Source organism: Aquarana catesbeiana, linkage group LG03 (assembly GCF_042186555.1).
Source record: "Aquarana catesbeiana isolate 2022-GZ linkage group LG03, ASM4218655v1, whole genome shotgun sequence".
NCBI lineage: Eukaryota > Metazoa > Chordata > Amphibia > Anura > Ranidae > Aquarana > Aquarana catesbeiana.
In genome coordinates, this window is record NC_133326.1 from 302,302,851 (window position 1) to 302,318,963 (window position 16,113).

A 16,113-nucleotide genomic window follows, 5' to 3' on the forward strand; every position below is an offset into this window, starting at 1 on the left:
ACTGAGTCATGGATATCACCTCTAGCTGTTCCACACACTTTTCTCACCAGATCAGAGGAAAACATACACCAATGGTCGTTAGGTTTTCCAACTCAGCTGACTAAGCAGGAGAGCCAAAGTCCGCATTCCTATTGCCTTTGGGTCCAGAAAACAAGTTTTCCTAAACACTTACAGCGATGGTCAGCAGGTTTTACTAGTCAGCTATTACAGAGTCTGCACTATAGGCACTGCAGCAAAACTTTGCCTGTGTAGGACCAGCAAACCAGGTCACCTAACATCTTCAGGCAAGGGTCTTCAATTTCTCCTGGTCGACTTATAAACAGTGAAGAAAAAGAGCTCCCAGTGAAGGTGTTGCACCTAAACTGTGCTTTATATTGGCAGATTTCACTTACGGCTGCAAGAGGGGCATGGTGTGGCAAGAGCTTCGAGTGTGCCTGACTGTGAAAAAGTTAAAGGTAAGCACTGTTTCTGCCCGGTTTCGAACCGGGGACCTTTCGCGTGTGAGGCGAACGTGATAACCACTACACTACAGAAACCTATTCATGCTGCTTTGTTGGGCCTTGCAAGTGGAAAGTCTACTCTAAAGTAGAATGCTTGAAAAGGGTTGCTGAAAGCGATATTGTAGCAAAAAGCACTAGCGTGTGCACAGTGTTTCTGCCCGGTTTCGAACCGGGGACCTTTCGCGTGTTAGGCGAACGTGATAACCACTACACTACAGAAACCCATTCTTGCAGATTTTTTGTGCCTTGCAAACCGAAAGTCTACGCTAAAGTACAATGCTTGAAAGGGGGTGATGAAAGCGACATTGTGGCAAAAAGCACTAGCGTGTGCACAGTGTTTATGCCCGGTTTCTAACTGGGGACCTTACGTGTGTGAGGCGAACGTGATAACCACTACACCACAGAAACCCACCACGATAGGCCTTTTCCGGTTGGAGGGTCGGAGGTTGGGGTCACCGTATTAGCTATTATTTGTTTCTGGTTATTTAAAAACCTGAGTTCAGTTTACCATCCTTGCAAATGATACTCTTGAGTAATGAAGAAAACAAGGAAGAAAGCCCATTTCAGATGCCTAGCTTGATACAAATACCATCCTCAAAACAGCCAGTACTGGCAAGATAGACTGAGTCATGGATATCACCTCTAGCTGTTCCACACACTTTTCTCACCAGATCAGAGGAAAACATACACCAATGGTCGTTAGGTTTTCCAACTCAGCTGACTAAGCAGGAGAGCCAAAGTCCGCATTCCTATTGCCTTTGGGTCCAGAAAACAAGTTTTCCTAAACACTTACAGCGATGGTCAGCAGGTTTTACTAGTCAGCTATTACAGAGTCTGCACTATAGGCACTGCAGCAAAACTTTGCCTGTGTAGGACCAGCAAACCAGCTCACCTAACATCTTCAGGCAAGGGTCTTCAATTTCTCCTGGTCGACTTATAAACAGTGAAGAAAAAGAGCTCCCAGTGAAGGTGTTGCACCTAAACTGTGCTTTATATTGGCAGATTTCACTTACGGCTGCAAGAGGGGCATGGTGTGGCAAGAGCTTTGAGTGTGCCTGACTGTGAAAAAGTTAAAGGTAAGCACTGTTTCTGCCCGGTTTCGAACCGGGGACCTTTCGCGTGTGAGGCGAACGTGATAACCACTACACTACAGAAACCTATTCATGCTGCTTTGTTGGGCCTTGCAAGTGGAAAGTCTACTCTAAAGTAGAATGCTTGAAAAGGGTTGCTGAAAGCGATATTGTAGCAAAAAGCACTAGCGTGTGCACAGTGTTTCTGCCCGGTTTCGAACCGGGGACCTTTCGCGTGTTAGGCGAACGTGATAACCACTACACTACAGAAACCCATTCTTGCAGATTTTTTGTGCCTTGCAAACCGAAAGTCTACGCTAAAGTACAATGCTTGAAAGGGGGTGATGAAAGCGACATTGTGGCAAAAAGCACTAGCGTGTGCACAGTGTTTATGCCCGGTTTCTAACTGGGGACCTTACGTGTGTGAGGCGAACGTGATAACCACTACACCACAGAAACCCACCACGATAGGCCTTTTCCGGTTGGAGGGTCGGAGGTTGGGGTCACCGTATTAGCTATTATTTGTTTCTGGTTATTTAAAAACCTGAGTTCAGTTTACCATCCTTGCAAATGATACTCTTGAGTAATGAAGAAAACAAGGAAGAAAGCCCATTTCAGATGCCTAGCTTGATACAAATACCATCCTCAAAACAGCCAGTACTGGCAAGATAGACTGAGTCATGGATATCACCTCTAGCTGTTCCACACACTTTTCTCACCAGATCAGAGGAAAACATACACCAATGGTCGTTAGGTTTTCCAACTCAGCTGACTAAGCAGGAGAGCCAAAGTCCGCATTCCTATTGCCTTTGGGTCCAGAAAACAAGTTTTCCTAAACACTTACAGCGATGGTCAGCAGGTTTTACTAGTCAGCTATTACAGAGTCTGCACTATAGGCACTGCAGCAAAACTTTGCCTGTGTAGGACCAGCAAACCAGCTCACCTAACATCTTCAGGCAAGGGTCTTCAATTTCTCCTGGTCGACTTATAAACAGTGAAGAAAAAGAGCTCCCAGTGAAGGTGTTGCACCTAAACTGTGCTTTATATTGGCAGATTTCACTTACGGCTGCAAGAGGGGCATGGTGTGGCAAGAGCTTTGAGTGTGCCTGACTGTGAAAAAGTTAAAGGTAAGCACTGTTTCTGCCCGGTTTCGAACCGGGGACCTTTCGCGTGTGAGGCGAACGTGATAACCACTACACTACAGAAACCTATTCATGCTGCTTTGTTGGGCCTTGCAAGTGGAAAGTCTACTCTAAAGTAGAATGCTTGAAAAGGGTTGCTGAAAGCGATATTGTAGCATAAAGCACTAGCGTGTGCACAGTGTTTCTGCCCGGTTTCGAACCGGGGACCTTTCGCGTGTTAGGCGAACGTGATAACCACTACACTACAGAAACCCATTCTTGCAGATTTTTTGTGCCTTGCAAACCGAAAGTCTACGCTAAAGTACAATGCTTGAAAGGGGGTGATGAAAGCGACATTGTGGCAAAAAGCACTAGCGTGTGCACAGTGTTTATGCCCGGTTTCTAACTGGGGACCTTACGTGTGTGAGGCGAACGTGATAACCACTACACCACAGAAACCCACCACGATAGGCCTTTTCCGGTTGGAGGGTCGGAGGTTGGGGTCACCGTATTAGCTATTATTTGTTTCTGGTTATTTAAAAACCTGAGTTCAGTTTACCATCCTTGCAAATGATACTCTTGAGTAATGAAGAAAACAAGGAAGAAGGCCCATTTCAGATGCCTAGCTTGATACAAATACCATCCTCAAAACAGCCAGTACTGGCAAGATAGACTGAGTCATGGATATCACCTCTAGCTGTTCCACACACTTTTCTCACCAGATCAGAGGAAAACATACACCAATGGTCGTTAGGTTTTCCAACTCAGCTGACTAAGCAGGAGAGCCAAAGTCCGCATTCCTATTGCCTTTGGGTCCAGAAAACAAGTTTTCCTAAACACTTACAGCGATGGTCAGCAGGTTTTACTAGTCAGCTATTACAGAGTCTGCACTATAGGCACTGCAGCAAAACTTTGCCTGTGTAGGACCAGCAAACCAGCTCACCTAACATCTTCAGGCAAGGGTCTTCAATTTCTCCTGGTCGACTTATAAACAGTGAAGAAAAAGAGCTCCCAGTGAAGGTGTTGCACCTAAACTGTGCTTTATATTGGCAGATTTCACTTACGGCTGCAAGAGGGGCATGGTGTGGCAAGAGCTTTGAGTGTGCCTGACTGTGAAAAAGTTAAAGGTAAACACTGTTTCTGCCCGGTTTCGAACCGGGGACCTTTCGCGTGTGAGGCGAACGTGATAACCACTACACTACAGAAACCTATTCATGCTGCTTTGTTGGGCCTTGCAAGTGGAAAGTCTACTCTAAAGTAGAATGCTTGAAAAGGGTTGCTGAAAGCGATATTGTAGCAAAAAGCACTAGCGTGTGCACAGTGTTTCTGCCCGGTTTCGAACCGGGGACCTTTCGCGTGTTAGGCGAACGTGATAACCACTACACTACAGAAACCCATTCTTGCAGATTTTTTGTGCCTTGCAAACCGAAAGTCTACGCTAAAGTACAATGCTTGAAAGGGGGTGATGAAAGCGACATTGTGGCAAAAAGCACTAGCGTGTGCACAGTGTTTATGCCCGGTTTCTAACTGGGGACCTTACGTGTGTGAGGCGAACGTGATAACCACTACACCACAGAAACCCACCACGATAGGCCTTTTCCGGTTGGAGGGTCGGAGGTTGGGGTCACCGTATTAGCTATTATTTGTTTCTGGTTATTTAAAAACCTGAGTTCAGTTTACCATCCTTGCAAATGATACTCTTGAGTAATGAAGAAAACAAGGAAGAAAGCCCATTTCAGATGCCTAGCTTGATACAAATACCATCCTCAAAACAGCCAGTACTGGCAAGATAGACTGAGTCATGGATATCACCTCTAGCTGTTCCACACACTTTTCTCACCAGATCAGAGGAAAACATACACCAATGGTCGTTAGGTTTTCCAACTCAGCTGACTAAGCAGGAGAGCCAAAGTCCGCATTCCTATTGCCTTTGGGTCCAGAAAACAAGTTTTCCTAAACACTTACAGCGATGGTCAGCAGGTTTTACTAGTCAGCTATTACAGAGTCTGCACTATAGGCACTGCAGCAAAACTTTGCCTGTGTAGGACCAGCAAACCAGGTCACCTAACATCTTCAGGCAAGGGTCTTCAATTTCTCCTGGTCGACTTATAAACAGTGAAGAAAAAGAGCTCCCAGTGAAGGTGTTGCACCTAAACTGTGCTTTATATTGGCAGATTTCACTTACGGCTGCAAGAGGGGCATGGTGTGGCAAGAGCTTTGAGTGTGCCTGACTGTGAAAAAGTTAAAGGTAAGCACTGTTTCTGCCCGGTTTCGAACCGGGGACCTTTCGCGTGTGAGGCGAACATGATAACCACTACACTACAGAAACCTATTCATGCTGCTTTGTTGGGCCTTGCAAGTGGAAAGTCTACTCTAAAGTAGAATGCTTGAAAAGGGTTGCTGAAAGCGATATTGTAGCAAAAAGCACTAGCGTGTGCACAGTGTTTCTGCCCGGTTTCGAACCGGGGACCTTTCGCGTGTTAGGCGAACGTGATAACCACTACACTACAGAAACCCATTCTTGCAGATTTTTTGTGCCTTGCAAACCGAAAGTCTACGCTAAAGTACAATGCTTGAAAGGGGGTGATGAAAGCGACATTGTGGCAAAAAGCACTAGCGTGTGCACAGTGTTTATGCCCGGTTTCTAACTGGGGACCTTTCGAGTGTGAGGCAAACGTGATAACCACTATACCACAGAAACCCACCACGATAGGCCTTTTCCGGTTGGAGGGTCGGAGGTTGGGGTCACCGTATTAGCTATTATTTGTTTCTGGTTATTTAAAAACCTGAGTTCAGTTTACCATCCTTGCAAATGATACTCTTGAGTAATGAAGAAAATAAGGAAGAAAGCCCATTTCAGATGCCTAGCTTGATACAAATACCATCCTCAAAACAGCCAGTACTGGCAAGATAGACTGAGTCATGGATATCACCTCTAGCTGTTCCACACACTTTTCTCACCAGATCAGAGGAAAACATACACCAATGGTCGTTAGGTTTTCCAACTCAGCTGACTAAGCAGGAGAGCCAAAGTCCGCATTCCTATTGCCTTTGGGTCCAGAAAACAAGTTTTCCTAAACACTTACAGCGATGGTCAGCAGGTTTTACTAGTCAGCTATTACAGAGTCTGCACTATAGGCACTGCAGCAAAACTTTGCCTGTGTAGGACCAGCAAACCAGCTCACCTAACATCTTCAGGCAAGGGTCTTCAATTTCTCCTGGTCGACTTATAAACAGTGAAGAAAAAGAGCTCCCAGTGAAGGTGTTGCACCTAAACTGTGCTTTATATTGGCAGATTTCACTTACGGCTGCAAGAGGGGCATGGTGTGGCAAGAGCTTTGAGTGTGCCTGACTGTGAAAAAGTTAAAGGTAAGCACTGTTTCTGCCCGGTTTTGAACCGGGGACCTTTCGCGTGTGAGGCGAACGTGATAACCACTACACTACAGAAACCTATTCATGCTGCTTTGTTGGGCCTTGCAAGTGGAAAGTCTACTCTAAAGTAGAATGCTTGAAAAGGGTTGCTGAAAGCGATATTGTAGCAAAAAGCACTAGCGTGTGCACAGTGTTTCTGCCCGGTTTCGAACCGGGGACCTTTCGCGTGTTAGGCGAACGTGATAACCACTACACTACAGAAACCCATTCTTGCAGATTTTTTGTGCCTTGCAAACCGAAAGTCTACGCTAAAGTACAATGCTTGAAAGGGGGTGATGAAAGCGACATTGTGGCAAAAAGCACTAGCGTGTGCACAGTGTTTATGCCCGGTTTCTAACTGGGGACCTTTCGTGTGTGAGGCGAACGTGATAACCACTACACCACAGAAACCCACCACGATAGGCCTTTTCCGGTTGGAGGGTCGGAGGTTGGGGTCACCGTATTAGCTATTATTTGTTTCTGGTTATTTAAAAACCTGAGTTCAGTTTACCATCCTTGCAAATGATACTCTTGAGTAATGAAGAAAACAAGGAAGAAAGCCCATTTCAGATGCCTAGCTTGATACAAATACCATCCTCAAAACAGCCAGTACTGGCAAGATAGACTGAGTCATGGATATCACCTCTAGCTGTTCCACACACTTTTCTCACCAGATCAGAGGAAAACATACACCAATGGTCGTTAGGTTTTCCAACTCAGCTGACTAAGCAGGAGAGCCAAAGTCCGCATTCCTATTGCCTTTGGGTCCAGAAAACAAGTTTTCCTAAACACTTACAGCGATGGTCAGCAGGTTTTACTAGTCAGCTATTACAGAGTCTGCACTATAGGCACTGCAGCAAAACTTTGCCTGTGTAGGACCAGCAAACCAGCTCACCTAACATCTTCAGGCAAGGGTCTTCAATTTCTCCTGGTCGACTTATAAACAGTGAAGAAAAAGAGCTCCCAGTGAAGGTGTTGCACCTAAACTGTGCTTTATATTGGCAGATTTCACTTACGGCTGCAAGAGGGGCATGGTGTGGCAAGAGCTTTGAGTGTGCCTGACTGTGAAAAAGTTAAAGGTAAGCACTGTTTCTGCCCGGTTTCGAACCGGGGACCTTTCGCGTGTGAGGCGAACGTGATAACCACTACACTACAGAAACCTATTCATGCTGCTCTGTTGGGCCTTGCAAGTGGAAAGTCTACTCTAAAGTAGAATGCTTGAAAAGGGTTGCTGAAAGCGATATTGTAGCAAAAAGCACTAGCGTGTGCACAGTGTTTCTGCCCGGTTTCGAACCGGGGACCTTTCGCGTGTTAGGCGAACGTGATAACCACTACACTACAGAAACCCATTCTTGCAGATTTTTTGTGCCTTGCAAACCGAAAGTCTACGCTAAAGTACAATGCTTGAAAGGGGGTGATGAAAGCGACATTGTGGCAAAAAGCACTAGCGTGTGCACAGTGTTTATGCCCGGTTTCTAACTGGGGACCTTTCGTGTGTGAGGCGAACGTGGTAACCACTACACCACAGAAACCCACCACGATAGGCCTTTTCCGGTTGGAGGGTCGGAGGTTGGGGTCACCGTATTAGCTATTATTTGTTTCTGGTTATTTAAAAACCTGAGTTCAGTTTACCATCCTTGCAAATGATACTCTTGAGTAATGAAGAAAACAAGGAAGAAAGCCCATTTCAGATGCCTAGCTTGATACAAATACCATCCTCAAAACAGCCAGTACTGGCAAGATAGACTGAGTCATGGATATCACCTCTAGCTGTTCCACACACTTTTCTCACCAGATCAGAGGAAAACATACACCAATGGTCGTTAGGTTTTCCAACTCAGCTGACTAAGCAGGAGAGCCAAAGTCCGCATTCCTATTGCCTTTGGGTCCAGAAAACAAGTTTTCCTAAACACTTACAGCGATGGTCAGCAGGTTTTACTAGTCAGCTATTACAGAGTCTGCACTATAGGCACTGCAGCAAAACTTTGCCTGTGTAGGACCAGCAAACCAGCTCACCTAACATCTTCAGGCAAGGGTCTTCAATTTCTCCTGGTCGACTTATAAACAGTGAAGAAAAAGAGCTCCCAGTGAAGGTGTTGCACCTAAACTGTGCTTTATATTGGCAGATTTCACTTACGGCTGCAAGAGGGGCATGGTGTGGCAAGAGCTTTGAGTGTGCCTGACTGTGAAAAAGTTAAAGGTAAGCACTGTTTCTGCCCGGTTTCGAACCGGGGACCTTTCGCGTGTGAGGCGAACGTGATAACCACTACACTACAGAAACCTATTCATGCTGCTTTGTTGGGCCTTGCAAGTGGAAAGTCTACTCTAAAGTAGAATGCTTGAAAAGGGTTGCTGAAAGCGATATTGTAGCAAAAAGCACTAGCGTGTGCACAGTGTTTCTGCCCGGTTTCGAACCGGGGACCTTTCGCGTGTTAGGCGAACGTGATAACCACTACACTACAGAAACCCATTCTTGCAGATTTTTTGTGCCTTGCAAACCGAAAGTCTACGCTAAAGTACAATGCTTGAAAGGGGGTGATGAAAGCGACATTGTGGCAAAAAGCACTAGCGTGTGCACAGTGTTTATGCCCGGTTTCTAACTGGGGACCTTTCGTGTGTGAGGCGAACGTGGTAACCACTACACCACAGAAACCCACCACGATAGGCCTTTTCCGGTTGGAGGGTCGGAGGTTGGGGTCACCGTATTAGCTATTATTTGTTTCTGGTTATTTAAAAACCTGAGTTCAGTTTACCATCCTTGCAAATGATACTCTTGAGTAATGAAGAAAACAAGGAAGAAAGCCCATTTCAGATGCCTAGCTTGATACAAATACCATCCTCAAAACAGCCAGTACTGGCAAGATAGACTGAGTCATGGATATCACCTCTAGCTGTTCCACACACTTTTCTCACCAGATCAGAGGAAAACATACACCAATGGTCGTTAGGTTTTCCAACTCAGCTGACTAAGCAGGAGAGCCAAAGTCCGCATTCCTATTGCCTTTGGGTCCAGAAAACAAGTTTTCCTAAACACTTACAGCGATGGTCAGCAGGTTTTACTAGTCAGCTATTACAGAGTCTGCACTATAGGCACTGCAGCAAAACTTTGCCTGTGTAGGACCAGCAAACCAGCTCACCTAACATCTTCAGGCAAGGGTCTTCACTTTCTCCTGGTCGACTTATAAACAGTGAAGAAAAAGAGCTCCCAGTGAAGGTGTTGCACCTAAACTGTGCTTTATATTGGCAGATTTCACTTACGGCTGCAAGAGGGGCATGGTGTGGCAAGAGCTTTGAGTGTGCCTGACTGTGAAAAAGTTAAAGGTAAGCACTGTTTCTGCCCGGTTTCGAACCGGGGACCTTTCGCGTGTGAGGCGAACGTGATAACCACTACACTACAGAAACCTATTCATGCTGCTTTGTTGGGCCTTGCAAGTGGAAAGTCTACTCTAAAGTAGAATGCTTGAAAAGGGTTGCTGAAAGCGATATTGTAGCAAAAAGCACTAGCGTGTGCACAGTGTTTCTGCCCGGTTTCGAACCGGGGACCTTTCGCGTGTTAGGCGAACGTGATAACCACTACACTACAGAAACCCATTCTTGCAGATTTTTTGTGCCTTGCAAACCGAAAGTCTACGCTAAAGTACAATGCTTGAAAGGGGGTGATGAAAGCGACATTGTGGCAAAAAGCACTAGCGTGTGCACAGTGTTTATGCCCGGTTTCTAACTGGGGACCTTTCGTGTGTGAGGCGAACGTGGTAACCACTACACCACAGAAACCCACCACGATAGGCCTTTTCCGGTTGGAGGGTCGGAGGTTGGGGTCACCGTATTAGCTATTATTTGTTTCTGGTTATTTAAAAACCTGAGTTCAGTTTACCATCCTTGCAAATGATACTCTTGAGTAATGAAGAAAACAAGGAAGAAAGCCCATTTCAGATGCCTAGCTTGATACAAATACCATCCTCAAAACAGCCAGTACTGGCAAGATAGACTGAGTCATGGATATCACCTCTAGCTGTTCCACACACTTTTCTAACCAGATCAGAGGAAAACATACACCAATGGTCGTTAGGTTTTCCAACTCAGCTGACTAAGCAGGAGAGCCAAAGTCCGCATTCCTATTGCCTTTGGGTCCAGAAAACAAGTTTTCCTAAACACTTACAGCGATGGTCAGCAGGTTTTACTAGTCAGCTATTACAGAGTCTGCACTATAGGCACTGCAGCAAAACTTTGCCTGTGTAGGACCAGCAAACCAGCTCACCTAACATCTTCAGGCAAGGGTCTTCAATTTCTCCTGGTCGACTTATAAACAGTGAAGAAAAAGAGCTCCCAGTGAAGGTGTTGCACCTAAACTGTGCTTTATATTGGCAGATTTCACTTACGGCTGCAAGAGGGGCATGGTGTGGCAAGAGCTTTGAGTGTGCCTGACTGTGAAAAAGTTAAAGGTAAGCACTGTTTCTGCCCGGTTTCGAACCGGGGACCTTTCGCGTGTGAGGCGAACGTGATAACCACTACACTACAGAAACCTATTCGTGCTGCTTTGTTGGGCCTTGCAAGTGGAAAGTCTACTCTAAAGTAGAATGCTTGAAAAGGGTTGCTGAAAGCGATATTGTAGCAAAAAGCACTAGCGTGTGCACAGTGTTTCTGCCCGGTTTCGAACCGGGGACCTTTCGCGTGTGAGGCGAACGTGATAACCACTACACTACAGAAACCTATTCATGCAGATTTTTTGTGCCTTGCAAACCGAAAGTCTACGCTAAAGTACAATGCTTGAAAGGGGGTGATGAAAGCGACATTGTGGCAAAAAGCACTAGCGTGTGCACAGTGTTTATGCCCGGTTTCTAACTGGGGACCTTTCGTGTGTGAGGCGAACGTGGTAACCACTACACCACAGAAACCCACCACGATAGGCCTTTTCCGGTTGGAGGGTCGGAGGTTGGGGTCACCGTATTAGCTATTATTTGTTTCTGGTTATTTAAAAACCTGAGTTCAGTTTACCATCCTTGCAAATGATACTCTTGAGTAATGAAGAAAACAAGGAAGAAAGCCCATTTCAGATGCCTAGCTTGATACAAATACCATCCTCAAAACAGCCAGTACTGGCAAGATAGACTGAGTCATGGATATCACCTCTAGCTGTTCCACACACTTTTCTAACCAGATCAGAGGAAAACATACACCAATGGTCGTTAGGTTTTCCAACTCAGCTGACTAAGCAGGAGAGCCAAAGTCCGCATTCCTATTGCCTTTGGGTCCAGAAAACAAGTTTTCCTAAACACTTACAGCGATGGTCAGCAGGTTTTACTAGTCAGCTATTACAGAGTCTGCACTATAGGCACTGCAGCAAAACTTTGCCTGTGTAGGACCAGCAAACCAGCTCACCTAACATCTTCAGGCAAGGGTCTTCAATTTCTCCTGGTCGACTTATAAACAGTGAAGAAAAAGAGCTCCCAGTGAAGGTGTTGCACCTAAACTGTGCTTTATATTGGCAGATTTCACTTACGGCTGCAAGAGGGGCATGGTGTGGCAAGAGCTTTGAGTGTGCCTGACTGTGAAAAAGTTAAAGGTAAGCACTGTTTCTGCCCGGTTTCGAACCGGGGACCTTTCGCGTGTGAGGCGAACGTGATAACCACTACACTACAGAAACCTATTCATGCTGCTTTGTTGGGCCTTGCAAGTGGAAAGTCTACTCTAAAGTAGAATGCTTGAAAAGGGTTGCTGAAAGCGATATTGTAGCAAAAAGCACTAGCGTGTGCACAGTGTTTCTGCCCGGTTTCGAACCGGGGACCTTTCGCGTGTGAGGCGAACGTGATAACCACTACACTACAGAAACCTATTCATGCAGATTTTTTGTGCCTTGCAAACCGAAAGTCTACGCTAAAGTACAATGCTTGAAAGGGGGTGATGAAAGCGACATTGTGGCAAAAAGCACTAGCGTGTGCACAGTGTTTATGCCCGGTTTCTAACTGGGGACCTTTCGTGTGTGAGGCGAACGTGGTAACCACTACACCACAGAAACCCACCACGATAGGCCTTTTCCGGTTGGAGGGTCGGAGGTTGGGGTCACCGTATTAGCTATTATTTGTTTCTGGTTATTTAAAAACCTGAGTTCAGTTTACCATCCTTGCAAATGATACTCTTGAGTAATGAAGAAAACAAGGAAGAAAGCCCATTTCAGATGCCTAGCTTGATACAAATACCATCCTCAAAACAGCCAGTACTGGCAAGATAGACTGAGTCATGGATATCACCTCTAGCTGTTCCACACACTTTTCTCACCAGATCAGAGGAAAACATACACCAATGGTCGTTAGGTTTTCCAACTCAGCTGACTAAGCAGGAGAGCCAAAGTCCGCATTCCTATTGCCTTTGGGTCCAGAAAACAAGTTTTCCTAAACACTTACAGCGATGGTCAGCAGGTTTTACTAGTCAGCTATTACAGAGTCTGCACTATAGGCACTGCAGCAAAACTTTGCCTGTGTAGGACCAGCAAACCAGCTCACCTAACATCTTCAGGCAAGGGTCTTCAATTTCTCCTGGTCGACTTATAAACAGTGAAGAAAAAGAGCTCCCAGTGAAGGTGTTGCACCTAAACTGTGCTTTATATTGGCAGATTTCACTTACGGCTGCAAGAGGGGCATGGTGTGGCAAGAGCTTTGAGTGTGCCTGACTGTGAAAAAGTTAAAGGTAAGCACTGTTTCTGCCCGGTTTCGAACCGGGGACCTTTCGCGTGTGAGGCGAACGTGATAACCATTACACTACAGAAACCTATTCATGCTGCTTTGTTGGGCCTTGCAAGTGGAAAGTCTACTCTAAAGTAGAATGCTTGAAAAGGGTTGCTGAAAGCGATATTGTAGCAAAAAGCACTAGCGTGTGCACAGTGTTTCTGCCCGGTTTCGAACCGGGGACCTTTCGCGTGTTAGGCGAACGTGATAACCACTACACTACAGAAACCCATTCTTGCAGATTTTTTGTGCCTTGCAAACCGAAAGTCTACGCTAAAGTACAATGCTTGAAAGGGGGTGATGAAAGCGACATTGTGGCAAAAAGCACTAGCGTGTGCACAGTGTTTATGCCCGGTTTCTAACTGGGGACCTTTCGTGTGTGAGGCGAACGTGGTAACCACTACACCACAGAAACCCACCACGATAGGCCTTTTCCGGTTGGAGGGTCGGAGGTTGGGGTCACCGTATTAGCTATTATTTGTTTCTGGTTATTTAAAAACCTGAGTTCAGTTTACCATCCTTGCAAATGATACTCTTGAGTAATGAAGAAAACAAGGAAGAAAGCCCATTTCAGATGCCTAGCTTGATACAAATACCATCCTCAAAACAGCCAGTACTGGCAAGATAGACTGAGTCATGGATATCACCTCTAGCTGTTCCACACACTTTTCTCACCAGATCAGAGGAAAACATACACCAATGGTCGTTAGGTTTTCCAACTCAGCTGACTAAGCAGGAGAGCCAAAGTCCGCATTCCTATTGCCTTTGGGTCCAGAAAACAAGTTTTCCTAAACACTTACAGCGATGGTCAGCAGGTTTTACTAGTCAGCTATTACAGAGTCTGCACTATAGGCACTGCAGCAAAACTTTGCCTGTGTAGGACCAGCAAACCAGCTCACCTAACATCTTCAGGCAAGGGTCTTCAATTTCTCCTGGTCGACTTATAAACAGTGAAGAAAAAGAGCTCCCAGTGAAGGTGTTGCACCTAAACTGTGCTTTATATTGGCAGATTTCACTTACGGCTGCAAGAGGGGCATGGTGTGGCAAGAGCTTTGAGTGTGCCTGACTGTGAAAAAGTTAAAGGTAAGCACTGTTTCTGCCCGGTTTCGAACCGGGGACCTTTCGCGTGTGAGGCGAACGTGATAACCACTACACTACAGAAACCTATTCATGCTGCTTTGTTGGGCCTTGCAAGTGGAAAGTCTACTCTAAAGTAGAATGCTTGAAAAGGGTTGCTGAAAGCGATATTGTAGCAAAAAGCACTAGCGTGTGCACAGTGTTTCTGCCCGGTTTCGAACCGGGGACCTTTCGCGTGTTAGGCGAACGTGATAACCACTACACTACAGAAACCTATTCTTGCTTTTTTTTTGTGCCTTGCAAACCGAAAGTCTATGCTAAAGTACAATGCTTGAAAGGGGGTGATGAAAGCGACATTGTGGCAAAAAGCACTAGCGTGTGCACAGTGTTTCTGCCCGGTTTCTAACTGGGGACCTTTCGTGTGTGAGGCGAACGTGATTACCACTACACCACAGAAACCCACCACGATAGGCCTTTTCCGGTTGGAGGGTCGGAGGTTGGGGTCACCGTATTAGCTATTATTTGTTTCTGGTTATTTAAAAACCTGAGTTCAGTTTACCATCCTTGCAAATGATACTCTTGAGTAATGAAGAAAACAAGGAAGAAAGCCCATTTCAGATGCCTAGCTTGATACAAATACCATCCTCAAAACAGCCAGTACTGGCAAGATAGACTGAGTCATGGATATCACCTCTAGCTGTTCCACACACTTTTCTCACCAGATCAGAGGAAAACATACACCAATGGTCGTTAGGTTTTCCAACTCAGCTGACTAAGCAGGAGAGCCAAAGTCCGCATTCCTATTGCCTTTGGGTCCAGAAAACAAGTTTTCCTAAACACTTACAGCGATGGTCAGCAGGTTTTACTAGTCAGCTATTACAGAGTCTGCACTATAGGCACTGCAGCAAAACTTTGCCTGTGTAGGACCAGCAAACCAGCTCACCTAACATCTTCAGGCAAGGGTCTTCAATTTCTCCTGGTCGACTTATAAACAGTGAAGAAAAAGAGCTCCCAGTGAAGGTGTTGCACCTAAACTGTGCTTTATATTGGCAGATTTCACTTACGGCTGCAAGAGGGGCATGGTGTGGCAAGAGCTTTGAGTGTGCCTGACTGTGAAAAAGTTAAAGGTAAGCACTGTTTCTGCCCGGTTTCGAACCGGGGACCTTTCGCGTGTGAGGCGAACGTGATAACCACTACACTACAGAAACCTATTCATGCTGCTTTGTTGGGCCTTGCAAGTGGAAAGTCTACTCTAAAGTAGAATGCTTGAAAAGGGTTGCTGAAAGCGATATTGTAGCAAAAAGCACTAGCGTGTGCACAGTGTTTCTGCCCGGTTTCGAACCGGGGACCTTTCGCGTGTTAGGCGAACGTGATAACCACTACACTACAGAAACCTATTCTTGCTTTTTTTTTGTGCCTTGCAAACCGAAAGTCTATGCTAAAGTACAATGCTTGAAAGGGGGTGATGAAAGCGACATTGTGGCAAAAAGCACTAGCGTGTGCACAGTGTTTCTGCCCGGTTTCTAACTGGGGACCTTTCGTGTGTGAGGCGAACGTGATTACCACTACACCACAGAAACCCACCACGATAGGCCTTTTCCGGTTGGAGGGTCGGAGGTTGGGGTCACCGTATTAGCTATTATTTGTTTCTGGTTATTTAAAAACCTGAGTTCAGTTTACCATCCTTGCAAATGATACTCTTGAGTAATGAAGAAAACAAGGAAGAAAGCCCATTTCAGATGCCTAGCTTGATACAAATACCATCCTCAAAACAGCCAGTACTGGCAAGATAGACTGAGTCATGGATATCACCTCTAGCTGTTCCACACACTTTTCTCACCAGATCAGAGGAAAACATACACCAATGGTCGTTAGGTTTTCCAACTCAGCTGACTAAGCAGGAGAGCCAAAGTCCGCATTCCTATTGCCTTTGGGTCCAGAAAACAAGTTTTCCTAAACACTTACAGCGATGGTCAGCAGGTTTTACTAGTCAGCTATTACAGAGTCTGCACTATAGGCACTGCAGCAAAACTTTGCCTGTGTAGGACCAGCAAACCAGCTCACCTAACATCTTCAGGCAAGGGTCTTCAATTTCTCCTGGTCGACTTATAAACAGTGAAGAAAAAGAGCTCCCAGTGAAGGTGTTGCACCTAAACTGTGCTTTATATTGGCAGATTTCACTTACGGCTGCAAGAGGGGCATGGTGTGGCAA

At 45.7% G+C, this 16,113-nt stretch overlaps 28 non-coding genes across 28 annotated transcripts; all 28 read right to left on the bottom strand.

Moving 5' to 3' along the window:
• Window positions 1-463: 463 nt before the first annotated feature.
• TRNAV-CAC (transfer RNA valine (anticodon CAC)) lies at window positions 464-536 on the bottom strand. The gene has a single exon. It is a non-coding gene; the product is annotated as a tRNA-Val (tRNA).
• A 113-nt stretch (window positions 537-649) lies between these two features.
• On the bottom strand, window positions 650-722 carry TRNAV-AAC (transfer RNA valine (anticodon AAC)). Its single transcript has one exon. It is a non-coding gene; the product is annotated as a tRNA-Val (tRNA).
• An 862-nt stretch (window positions 723-1,584) lies between these two features.
• On the bottom strand, window positions 1,585-1,657 carry TRNAV-CAC (transfer RNA valine (anticodon CAC)). The gene has a single exon. It is a non-coding gene; the product is annotated as a tRNA-Val (tRNA).
• Window positions 1,658-1,770: 113 nt separating this feature from the next.
• TRNAV-AAC (transfer RNA valine (anticodon AAC)) lies at window positions 1,771-1,843 on the bottom strand. The gene has a single exon. It is a non-coding gene; the product is annotated as a tRNA-Val (tRNA).
• Window positions 1,844-2,705: 862 nt separating this feature from the next.
• Window positions 2,706-2,778, bottom strand: TRNAV-CAC (transfer RNA valine (anticodon CAC)). The gene has a single exon. It is a non-coding gene; the product is annotated as a tRNA-Val (tRNA).
• Window positions 2,779-2,891: 113 nt separating this feature from the next.
• Window positions 2,892-2,964, bottom strand: TRNAV-AAC (transfer RNA valine (anticodon AAC)). The gene has a single exon. It is a non-coding gene; the product is annotated as a tRNA-Val (tRNA).
• Window positions 2,965-3,826: 862 nt separating this feature from the next.
• TRNAV-CAC (transfer RNA valine (anticodon CAC)) lies at window positions 3,827-3,899 on the bottom strand. Its single transcript has one exon. It is a non-coding gene; the product is annotated as a tRNA-Val (tRNA).
• A 113-nt stretch (window positions 3,900-4,012) lies between these two features.
• On the bottom strand, window positions 4,013-4,085 carry TRNAV-AAC (transfer RNA valine (anticodon AAC)). Its single transcript has one exon. It is a non-coding gene; the product is annotated as a tRNA-Val (tRNA).
• An 862-nt stretch (window positions 4,086-4,947) lies between these two features.
• Window positions 4,948-5,020, bottom strand: TRNAV-CAC (transfer RNA valine (anticodon CAC)). Its single transcript has one exon. It is a non-coding gene; the product is annotated as a tRNA-Val (tRNA).
• A 113-nt stretch (window positions 5,021-5,133) lies between these two features.
• Window positions 5,134-5,206, bottom strand: TRNAV-AAC (transfer RNA valine (anticodon AAC)). The gene has a single exon. It is a non-coding gene; the product is annotated as a tRNA-Val (tRNA).
• Window positions 5,207-6,068: 862 nt separating this feature from the next.
• TRNAV-CAC (transfer RNA valine (anticodon CAC)) lies at window positions 6,069-6,141 on the bottom strand. Its single transcript has one exon. It is a non-coding gene; the product is annotated as a tRNA-Val (tRNA).
• Window positions 6,142-6,254: 113 nt separating this feature from the next.
• TRNAV-AAC (transfer RNA valine (anticodon AAC)) lies at window positions 6,255-6,327 on the bottom strand. The gene has a single exon. It is a non-coding gene; the product is annotated as a tRNA-Val (tRNA).
• An 862-nt stretch (window positions 6,328-7,189) lies between these two features.
• TRNAV-CAC (transfer RNA valine (anticodon CAC)) lies at window positions 7,190-7,262 on the bottom strand. Its single transcript has one exon. It is a non-coding gene; the product is annotated as a tRNA-Val (tRNA).
• A 113-nt stretch (window positions 7,263-7,375) lies between these two features.
• Window positions 7,376-7,448, bottom strand: TRNAV-AAC (transfer RNA valine (anticodon AAC)). The gene has a single exon. It is a non-coding gene; the product is annotated as a tRNA-Val (tRNA).
• An 862-nt stretch (window positions 7,449-8,310) lies between these two features.
• TRNAV-CAC (transfer RNA valine (anticodon CAC)) lies at window positions 8,311-8,383 on the bottom strand. The gene has a single exon. It is a non-coding gene; the product is annotated as a tRNA-Val (tRNA).
• Window positions 8,384-8,496: 113 nt separating this feature from the next.
• TRNAV-AAC (transfer RNA valine (anticodon AAC)) lies at window positions 8,497-8,569 on the bottom strand. Its single transcript has one exon. It is a non-coding gene; the product is annotated as a tRNA-Val (tRNA).
• An 862-nt stretch (window positions 8,570-9,431) lies between these two features.
• Window positions 9,432-9,504, bottom strand: TRNAV-CAC (transfer RNA valine (anticodon CAC)). Its single transcript has one exon. It is a non-coding gene; the product is annotated as a tRNA-Val (tRNA).
• A 113-nt stretch (window positions 9,505-9,617) lies between these two features.
• Window positions 9,618-9,690, bottom strand: TRNAV-AAC (transfer RNA valine (anticodon AAC)). Its single transcript has one exon. It is a non-coding gene; the product is annotated as a tRNA-Val (tRNA).
• Window positions 9,691-10,552: 862 nt separating this feature from the next.
• Window positions 10,553-10,625, bottom strand: TRNAV-CAC (transfer RNA valine (anticodon CAC)). Its single transcript has one exon. It is a non-coding gene; the product is annotated as a tRNA-Val (tRNA).
• Window positions 10,626-10,738: 113 nt separating this feature from the next.
• Window positions 10,739-10,811, bottom strand: TRNAV-CAC (transfer RNA valine (anticodon CAC)). Its single transcript has one exon. It is a non-coding gene; the product is annotated as a tRNA-Val (tRNA).
• An 862-nt stretch (window positions 10,812-11,673) lies between these two features.
• TRNAV-CAC (transfer RNA valine (anticodon CAC)) lies at window positions 11,674-11,746 on the bottom strand. Its single transcript has one exon. It is a non-coding gene; the product is annotated as a tRNA-Val (tRNA).
• A 113-nt stretch (window positions 11,747-11,859) lies between these two features.
• Window positions 11,860-11,932, bottom strand: TRNAV-CAC (transfer RNA valine (anticodon CAC)). Its single transcript has one exon. It is a non-coding gene; the product is annotated as a tRNA-Val (tRNA).
• An 862-nt stretch (window positions 11,933-12,794) lies between these two features.
• On the bottom strand, window positions 12,795-12,867 carry TRNAV-CAC (transfer RNA valine (anticodon CAC)). Its single transcript has one exon. It is a non-coding gene; the product is annotated as a tRNA-Val (tRNA).
• Window positions 12,868-12,980: 113 nt separating this feature from the next.
• TRNAV-AAC (transfer RNA valine (anticodon AAC)) lies at window positions 12,981-13,053 on the bottom strand. Its single transcript has one exon. It is a non-coding gene; the product is annotated as a tRNA-Val (tRNA).
• Window positions 13,054-13,915: 862 nt separating this feature from the next.
• TRNAV-CAC (transfer RNA valine (anticodon CAC)) lies at window positions 13,916-13,988 on the bottom strand. Its single transcript has one exon. It is a non-coding gene; the product is annotated as a tRNA-Val (tRNA).
• Window positions 13,989-14,101: 113 nt separating this feature from the next.
• On the bottom strand, window positions 14,102-14,174 carry TRNAV-AAC (transfer RNA valine (anticodon AAC)). The gene has a single exon. It is a non-coding gene; the product is annotated as a tRNA-Val (tRNA).
• An 862-nt stretch (window positions 14,175-15,036) lies between these two features.
• TRNAV-CAC (transfer RNA valine (anticodon CAC)) lies at window positions 15,037-15,109 on the bottom strand. The gene has a single exon. It is a non-coding gene; the product is annotated as a tRNA-Val (tRNA).
• A 113-nt stretch (window positions 15,110-15,222) lies between these two features.
• TRNAV-AAC (transfer RNA valine (anticodon AAC)) lies at window positions 15,223-15,295 on the bottom strand. The gene has a single exon. It is a non-coding gene; the product is annotated as a tRNA-Val (tRNA).
• Between the last annotated feature and the right edge of the window lie 818 nt (window positions 15,296-16,113).